This window comes from Myotis lucifugus, unplaced genomic scaffold, assembly GCF_000147115.1.
Source record: "Myotis lucifugus unplaced genomic scaffold, Myoluc2.0 scaffold_36, whole genome shotgun sequence".
Lineage (NCBI taxonomy): Eukaryota > Metazoa > Chordata > Mammalia > Chiroptera > Vespertilionidae > Myotis > Myotis lucifugus.
Genome location: NW_005871084.1, coordinates 6,170,514 through 6,180,195, shown reverse-complemented (window position 1 = coordinate 6,180,195; position 9,682 = coordinate 6,170,514).

Genomic DNA, 9,682 nt, shown 5'->3' with positions numbered 1-9,682 from the left:
ACAAAGTCCTTTAATTTATATACAGAAAGAAAAAAGTAGCCTAATTTTGTGCCCCACATTTGATGAAAAAGACCCAAGTTTCAGAATGAAATTATTTTACATTTCAATTGTCTAACTGTGCCTTCGCTGATTTGGACTTCACCTTCCAGCCCAAGCCTCCTCCACACACACAACACTTGCTTGTTTACACAGTTGTATTTACCGGTTGTTTACTCTTATGAAAAAAAAATGTTTCCCTACATGATTGCATGTTACAGAGCTGACCTCTGGCCAGAAGACAACTGTCTACATCCAAAACTTAATTCAAGGATTTCCTCCACGCTGGTTTTCCTTCCACACTGCCCTGGTCTGAGCCTTAGCATCTTCCTTCTGCACTATTGCCACAGCCTCCAGTCGGCGCTTCTGTCTTAGTGGGTCCCCTCCCTATGTCAGTCTGTCTCCCCCTTTTTCTCAGCATGCTGATCTGTACAAGCACCTCCCTTGCCAGTCAGTGACTGTCCAGGACCACTCCTGGTCTGTGGCCTCATTCCATACCCTTCCACACACACAAGCAATTCCCTGTGTCCCAGACACACCTGGCCCTTTCACTAATCTTGCTTTCCTGAGCCAGAAATAGCTTCCACCCCACCCTGATGCTGCCTGAGAAACCCCAGTCATCCTCCGGGGCTAGAAGGGAGTGTCCTTCTGTCCCTATTGTCCCATCCTGGTGACTCTGGTGTGATTGCTCCACGATGAAGGCTTCTGCCACTCCAGAGCCTGCACTGCAGGTGAGGCTGAGCCCTCCCCCACATGCAGGGGTGGGTCTCATCTGAGAGGTGAGGGTATCATAGCATTGCTCTCTGAGGAGGAACTAGAACCTGGAGCTTGAAAGCAGAGCTGAAGTGGAAAGACGTTGGTCTGGATGACAGAAGGTCCGCAGGGGCTAAGAGACAGCCTCCTGGTGGTGGGCTTGGTGTAGAGTACCTCTCTTAGACATGGGCAGAGAGCAGGGAAGCTGGGGGCCTACACAAGGGGTCTGTGAGGATGGACTGCTCTGTGGGGCTAACACAGCTTCTCAATGTGGGAGCCTGGAAAACTGCTTCAGAATCACCTGAGGTGCTTGTTTCAAAATGCTTATTCTTGAGCCCCGCCTTAGATAATAAATCAGAACCTAGAGATATGGGGCCTCAGAATCTGATTTTAACAAGGCTCTCGGGAGATTCTCATGCACAAGAGGCATCTAGAATTCTTAGAATGAGTGATAAGGCTTCTCGTGACAAGACAACCCTTATCCAGCCTTTCTCGGGATTCTGCCCAGGCCATGCAGGTCACTGACATAAAAGACATGATTTTCATCAGTGAGTTGTGATGATGTGGCAAACGGTGCTGGAATCTGGGGCACAACGCTAGGAAGGCAGTCATTTGGTATGACAAGCTGAAAGGGTTGGCAGGGATGGGGTTGGGGAGGAAGCAAAGAGCAATTAGCAAAAGTCCAAGAAGCAAAGTGAGGATCAAGGTACCAGCCCCTACTTGATAGTCCCTATCTGTGCTGCAGATAAACACAGAAGGAAGCACCTGACATGCAGCTGGTAAACAGGATAAACAATAGATTCTCAACAGATGTCAACTGTCTCAGGATTGTTTCCTTTCATGTGCATTTTGCTGAACCTGGAGAAGGTTCTAAGGAAGCTCCATCAAGATGGGCACCATCCCAACCAACACATCTAGTGCTGAAAGAGCTATGTCAGGTAAGTGGGTGGAGCTCACTGGTCTCACCTGTAGATGATGCTCACGCAGATGGGGGTGCTCTTGGGCAGAACATTGCTCCTACTTGCTAAAACCCAGTGCCCTGGCCATTGCAAGCCACTCTGCCAAATATTTTTGTCTCCCCACCCTGAACTATATGGGGTGTAAATCAGAGTAACACAATGCAACATGAGGTCCAGAAAAAGGTGAACCTGTGAAATCCAAGATGAATATACTTAGAAGCAAGAGATGATGGTGTTCATCACAGGATGGGTCCTGGAGCTGTCTCCCAGCTTTCCTCAGTGCCAAGGGGCTTACATATCACAGGATGGAGGGAAGAGTCAGAGTAGGTTTTCACTCCCCTCCTCATCTGCACTTCTTGGTGGCTGGGGCTCCCTTTGGCTCAGCACAGGGTGACCTGTAGGTCTTTCTAGGTGGCCCAAGAGTACCTCAAACAACACCATGTGAGGCTGAGCACCTTGAACACAAAATGTCCCAAGCTGAGCTCATCTTCTCCCCTAAATTTGTTCCTTCTCCAGCAGTGCCTTCTCTGATTAATGACATCACCATCTGGCTACTGACTCAACCAGAAACCTGACTCATGTTCCACTCTCCTCTCCCTCTTTCTCTTCTATCCCAAATATTCTGACAATGGGAACCCTTGTTTAAATATTATGATTCTTTTCTGCTCCCCATCTCCATTCTCACTGACTGAGTTCAAGTCTTTAGCATTTCTCACCGAGAACACTGCAATACCCTCCTGGCTGTATTTCTTGCTTCTAATCTTCCTCCTCTCTGATATTTGCCCCGGTGCTGTCTTAGTAATTCTTAATAAGCAGGCTGACCATACCCCATCTCCTATTAAAAAGCCCTACTGTGTTCTCCATTGTTTATAGCATTGGTGTCAGAGGAAGATGCATGGAGCTTTGTCTTACTCCTCTGACAGGAAGGTCCCTTCCTCTATGAAACAGCTCATTTCTATAAAGCATGCTTTTGAATGTATTGTTGGACTCCCATGATAAAAAGGTGGTGTTCAAGAGCAGCATTGTTCAACAGAAATGTCTGCAGTGATGATAACATTCTACATCTCTGCTGCTCAATGCAGTTGCCACTAGCTACAAGCTGGGCCTTGGAAATGCTTAATTTCGCTAAGCACATATGGTTGGTGGCTATCGTACTGGACAACAGCTTCAGAATCTATTTTAAAAACTAACTTGTGAGCTGAAATATGAGCTTTAAAGGCTAATCAAACTCAAAATGTGGAAAATCTCATTCCTAGGCTTCCACATAAAGCTCTGGGCTCTGAAAGGATTATGGACCAATTACAGATCAGTAGCACCCCCTGGTTCTCAGCAAAGGAAAATGCAAATCATTTGAGAATAAATGCCTCCAGTATTCCCCCAGATTATTATCAACCAACTAAAAATTATCACTAGACATACAAGGAAATGAGCCATCATGAAAAAGGCCTGCAGAAACCAAAACAACAGATTTAGAACCCAAGATTTTCAGCTATTGGAATCATCATATACAGCATATAAAATAATCATGTGTAAAATGGTTTTTTTTAAAGTTTGAGTCCCAAAAATGAACAAGTAGTAAGACCATCATATATGACCAGGCATACTTGAAAAGGAACCAAACAGAAATTTTAGAGATTAAATATATAAGTATTGAAATTAAAAATTGAATAGAAGGTTAAACACTGTTGAAGAAAGAATTAGTTAGATAAAAGATAGATACAAAAAAGTAGCTGAGAATGAGGTATAGAGATATAAGGAAATAGAAAGATTAATAGATATGAAAGATAGAATAAGAAGTTATATGTCTATTTTAAGTCTCAAAAGCAGAAAATGAATGAGAAAAAAGAGCCAATAGCTGAGAAATTCCTAGAACTGATAAAATACATAAGTCCACAGATTTTGAAAGCATTATCTTATGAGCAGAACTGACCCAAGCAAAATTAAAAAATATAAGGTTTTCTTCTCTGCCCCATCTATTCTTAGAAATGACTTTCTCATTTTCAAGGATCCTGACAAATTTCCAAATGCCCAGCTTTCCCACACTCCCCCCAGCCTATTCAAGTTCATTATATACACACCCTCATCCAAACCAGCATCTTTAAGACATCGGAGAATGATAATGAAATGGTCAGATACACTAGCCCAGGCTTATGTATCTTCTAGCTAATGGGTTGCCTCTCCCATTAGATAAAGCTTTAAAATAACTTGACAGAAGTTCCATGAGGAGTGGTACAATTATTGGAATGCAAGGCACAGTGCCAGAAAAAGATTTGGAAGATAAAAAGACTCTAAGTCCTCAGTTCACCTGTTGGATCACTCCTGGATGAATGCCCAACTCACCCACATATAACATTAGCCCAGAAAACAGACCTCATGTGTGTTATCAAAGTGAGGAGGATGCTAAGTAACATTTGATGATGTCTCTCAGAGCACCCCCAACCCTCTCAGTAGCATAAACAACCAATATCTAGGATAACCACTATACAGTATTCCTCCAGCCACGATTATTAGTTCAACAGTGAATTCATCCCTTCCACAAATAGTTACTGAGCACTCTACTTCAGGTGCTGTTGAGGGCACTGGAGATTCAGCACACAACAGAAGGGACAGGACCTCTGCCCTCATGGACCTTACAATGGGGTAAGGAGCAGACAGTATATAAATGTCTCTTCATAAAGAATATATATGTATACATATATGCACATGTGTATGCATATCATGTGCATGGGTGTCTACAATGTGAGAACGGGTGGAGGAAAACTCAGGAGGCAATTTGAGAGTCTGTTTTCATTGTCCAGATAAGAGACCATGGAGTTTGGATGAGGATAGTAGCACAGAGAAGTGGGTGAATTTGCGGGGTATCAGTATACTGTATTGTGTGGGGTGAAGAAGGGAAACTGTTGTGGGAAATTATGTGAGTCCTGTTTGGACCTCTGGGTGGATGGTGTGGCCATATACAATGAACGAGAACAGGAAAAGAGGAGCAGGTGAGTTCAGCTTAAGGTGTCTGTGTCATACATAGGTGTCCACTGGGCAGTTGGCTATGTGGCTGGAACACAGAAGGGAGACTTGGGACATAAAAATTTGAGGAAGGTCAACATCAAGCTAGCAGTCACTGAAACCAGGGAATTGTATCAATCACAAAAGGGGCCCCAGAATAGAACTTTAAGGAATGTTAATAGTTACAGGGCAGGCAGAGGGAGAGTTGCAGAGTGTTGTGTCCTGGCAGCAGGGGACAAAAGCACTTTAACATAGTCCTCAGAAAAGCAGGGTCAAAAGGTCTAAGGCACTGCTGAATTTTGTGTCTTAACAGTTGGGGACCTGGAGCCCCACTGTTGTAGTGTGACAAACAGCGCCATCTAGTGGAAAGTAGATGAAGAGACGAGAGAAGACCGATTTTCTTGATTGGTAATCACCTTGAGTTGGAAGTGAGGTGAACCTCAGAGATAATAGGTATTTTACGGGAGAAGCATAGGCCACTAGGACTAAGTCTGATTCCCCTCTAGGTCTAAGTCATGTCAGTTCTCTACTGAGAGAGCTGGACTAGTACCTGGCTAGTCAGCTCCCAAGCCTCATTACGCTCTACTGCTCGCCAAGGGGACTGCAGGTCATAGAAAGCACTCAGACCCTAAGGAACTTGTGACGGAGGTGTCCCTGGGGTCTCCCTGCTCTTTAGGGCTTGCACAGGGCTTGGATGAAATCCCTGTTCCCTGTCTGAGGGTGTCCAACACCTTCCCAAGGCCGCTGTGAATTCCCAGACACCTCTGGTTCCCAAATCTTCCTCCAGTGAATCCCCATCCACAATTCTATCTTTTAATGCAGGTTTTTATCTCAGCCTTGTCGTCAACCCAAACATGGAACAAACCTTCTCTGTGGTTCCAGGGTTGAGATCACCAAGAACATTTCACCTGAGGCCAACATGCAGGTGAAGGAGAACTGGACATTACCAAGCCCTTTTCCCAGCAGTGTTTTAACTATTCCACCATATCACATGGGTTTCTCTTCTCTCCTCCTTCTTCTCTAACAATTTCAGGGAGAAAACCATTTTTTCACATTGTCTTTTATAAAGAGTGTGACCATATAATTAATCTTCCAAACCGGGACACTTTTGAAAATGAAGAGGGCACCAAAAATAATTAAACATGTAGATATAGATGATATAAATGGGTATAGATATAGATATGGATGATATAGTTATATGAAATCTTTACTTGACTAATAAATTGGTTTTATTTTATTGAAAGACCTTTAAAATAGTCCTATACAAAAACTATTTTCAAAAATAAAATTCTCTTAAAAATAGCATGTATCTGTGCACACTAAGTAAAATGTGAGAAAGGAAAAAACTTCCTTGAATTGATTAAACATTAAAAATATAACAGACATGAGCAGAATAATTATAGTTGGCTAATTTAAACAGTTTCAGTACTGGTCTCTAAATCTGTCTCACTATCATTTCTCTGAAGAATGTAGTTTTGCAATATGATGTATTATTATTTTTTATTTCTTTAAATATCTTTTTACTTATTTTAGAGAAGAAGAGAGAGGAAGAGAGAGATAGAAACATCCATGAGAGAAACAATCAGCTGCCTCCTCCATACCCCCTACTGGGGATCAAGCCAGCAACCCTGGCATGTGCCCTGGCCAGGAATTGAACCTGTGACCTTTTATTGCATGGAACAAAGCCCAGTCCTCTGAGCTACACCAGCCAGGCATGATGTATTGATTTTAATTCTTTCATAAAACTGCCAGAAATTGTCTTCAAAGTTGCATTTAATAATTAATAAAGTTGAAATTATTAAGAAAATAGTCTCTCTAGAGGTGCTGAAATACCCGGTGAAGCTCAGGGTAAATTCTGCTGCATGAGGGTTATTCTTGATTCGAAATTCCTGTATTTCAATACTTAAAGAATCCGGTTTCAACAGTGTCACGGGTACAGTCTCTTTACCTCTATTTAGAGACCATTTCTTCAAGCCACCTCATTGCCAAATAGTTCTCTCTATTCATGAAACTTTGGAACATTTCACCATATTTAGATTGTGCAAAAAGGAGAGTCTTGTTTTGTTCTGTTCTGGGCAATAAATATAAATATAAATGCATTCAATTTTAAAAAGCAATTTCTATCAGAAGATTCTTTCCACAAGTTGAGATATTCTAAAGTGCATTTATAGGATTTCAAGTTTAAATCTTGTGCACATTTAAGCAACTCTCATTCTTAAATTTGTTCCATTTCCCCCTTTCTTTTTCAGTAATCAATTTAAAACGTCTTCCTATGAGTTTTGTTTTCAATAGTTGTAAATAGCTAAAAGCTAAGGTTTTATGGTGCTCTGTTCCTAAATGCTTTGACTGGAGACTTTCAACTGATAGTGAACAAAATGCAACTGAAAGGTACAGGATTCGGTTACCCAAAACAAGAACAGAACCTTTTTTTTCTTTTAATTAAATTGATTGGGGTGACATTGTTCAAGATGAACATATAGGTTTCAGGTGTGGGTTTCTATGTTACAAGAACTGTATATTGCACTGTGTGTCCATCACCCAAAGTCAAATCTTCTCCTATCACCTTAAGACAGAACCTTAAGACTATTGTAGGATATGAGTTGGTTTACAACATAATTCTTTGAAGATTCAAGCATTTCTAAAATCCAACGTATGATGGCCTCACAAATACTCTGTGGTTACTCTGTGTGTACATTTCAAAATGTATAAATTTTTGCAACTGCAACTTTGATTTTGGTAGAGTAGCACAATATATTTGGACACAATTATGAGTTTTATGAACACCACCATCTTTTCCAACTCTATTGTTTTTCATAAGAGTTTTTATTTAGCAAAGAAAATTATTTTCATTATAACACTGAAGTCACTAAAGTTTCTATTTATGTTATCACTATAAAAATTAATAATTTTATCTTTAATGTTGAACCTTTTAACATTGCACTAAGTGAAATAAGCAAGCTTCCATTTAAATTCCACTATAAATTTACTATTGAATTCATAATAATGTCAGATGTTTTTCATTTGATGAACTAAAATTCCAAAAGCTTTATGAACCAGACAAAAAAAAGGGAACCACTATTAAAATTAACATAAACCATTTTCCATTTGAAACAGCTCATGACAGTGATATATAGCTGACATTGTCAACTGTTTGGGGCATTCTTCTTCTAATGGAACAACACATCTATAGCTATTGATCTGCTTGACTCCTGTGCATGAAAAACTTAGAATGGAAAACAAGTTAACTAATTTAGAAAAGCAGTCACATGATATCTGAATGAAAAATGACACTTCCCAGCTTGCTGCATAACAGTCCCTTCTCAATGTGGTGTGTGTGTGTGTGTGTGTGTGTGTGTGTGTGTGTATCAGCTGTGGATACAGTGGAATATTATTCAGACATAAAAAAGGAAATCCTGCCTTTTGCAACATGAATGGACTTTGAGGACATTGCACTAAGTGAAATAAGCAAGCTTCCATTCTCACAAATCCCTCATACACATTCCACCTAGCAACGAGGCCTAACGTAAGCTTCTCTGCTTTGCTTACACTGTGCTCTCCTTGTTTCTTCATTAATTAGTGCCTGCCCTCCTTTAAGATGCAGTCCAAACCCTGGAGTATCCCTTAGAGTGAGCTAAGGACCCTCCCTCAGTGCACTCTAATTACCTCCCCATACCTCCTTTCTGCTCGTTTGCTGAATGACCATGACCTCTGTGCCTAATTCATGTTTTGTTTTTCATTCCCCACATTTTGGCCAGTGTCTAACACAGTTAATGTTTATCTAATGAATTAATGGATAAATGAAAGATTAAGTTGATGAAAATTGTCTTGACAACTTTGTGGACAAGATGGAGATAGGAAATAATAGTCTAGTTAGATCATTTCATAGTTAGGTAGGCAAACAGCTTTGCCTATTTATGTCCTATATAATTTTATTTAATGAAGAAATAATTCGTTATTGAAGCTGAAGTGCTTGAGATGATTGAAAACAGCATTGTCAAGTTTGTTTGCTGCCTATTGTAACTCCATTATTGGTGCTTATGTTCCCACTCGGAGGAATGTTAGGGCAAAGAGAATCATGCTTGGAATGGGCTCACATTTGCCAACTCACAAAGGCTGACTCCAGCCAGCAACTTGGCAATGGCGCCTCCCCAAGGATGGGGAAACCTGTTCTCCACCTGGAAAGCCATTGACCTAATTACCCTGCCCATTTAGTTCCTGCTTTCCCCTAAGTCAGCAGAGAAGGAGAATTAAGGGCCTGGGAAAACAGGTCATCCCAGTGCCCCACAAACTGCCTTCAGTGTTTGGTCAAACTGCAATCAACACCAGCCTCTTGAAAAAGGAAAGAATGCCTGTTTATTCAGGTGCAGGGAACAAAGTGCCCAGCTCCAACCATGTCTAAGCTTTGGTCCTTAGGCATAAAACTCCCTTCATCCATGTGCCCTCCTTAAGAAGTGATAGAGTCCTAGCCAGTTTGGCTCAGTGGATAGAGCATCAGCCTGTTGACTGAAAGGTCCCAGGTTTGACTCTGGTCAAGAGCACATGCCCGGGTTGCAGGCTCAATCCCCAGTAGGGGGTGTGCAGGAGGCAGTCAGTCAATGATTCCCTCTCATCATTGATGTTTCTATCTCCCTCCCTCTTTGAAATCAATAAAAATATATTTTAAAAAATAATAAGTGATATAACTAGAGATGGTGTGGGAATGACCCCAGTTGACTGAAGAGGAGGCAAGGGTAAAACCAAGGGATCGAGTTAGGTCCCAACTCATTATCACAGCAAGCAGGATGCTCACTGCAACAGTCCCAGCTGTTACAGGTGCTCAGCATACTTACAGAGATTTCCCTGCACACTAGCCCACTCCCTAGATAGTTATGTCTTCATAAGCATGACTATTTCTCATCTGCTCATTTGTCCCTCTCCCTCCCCCCAACCCCACA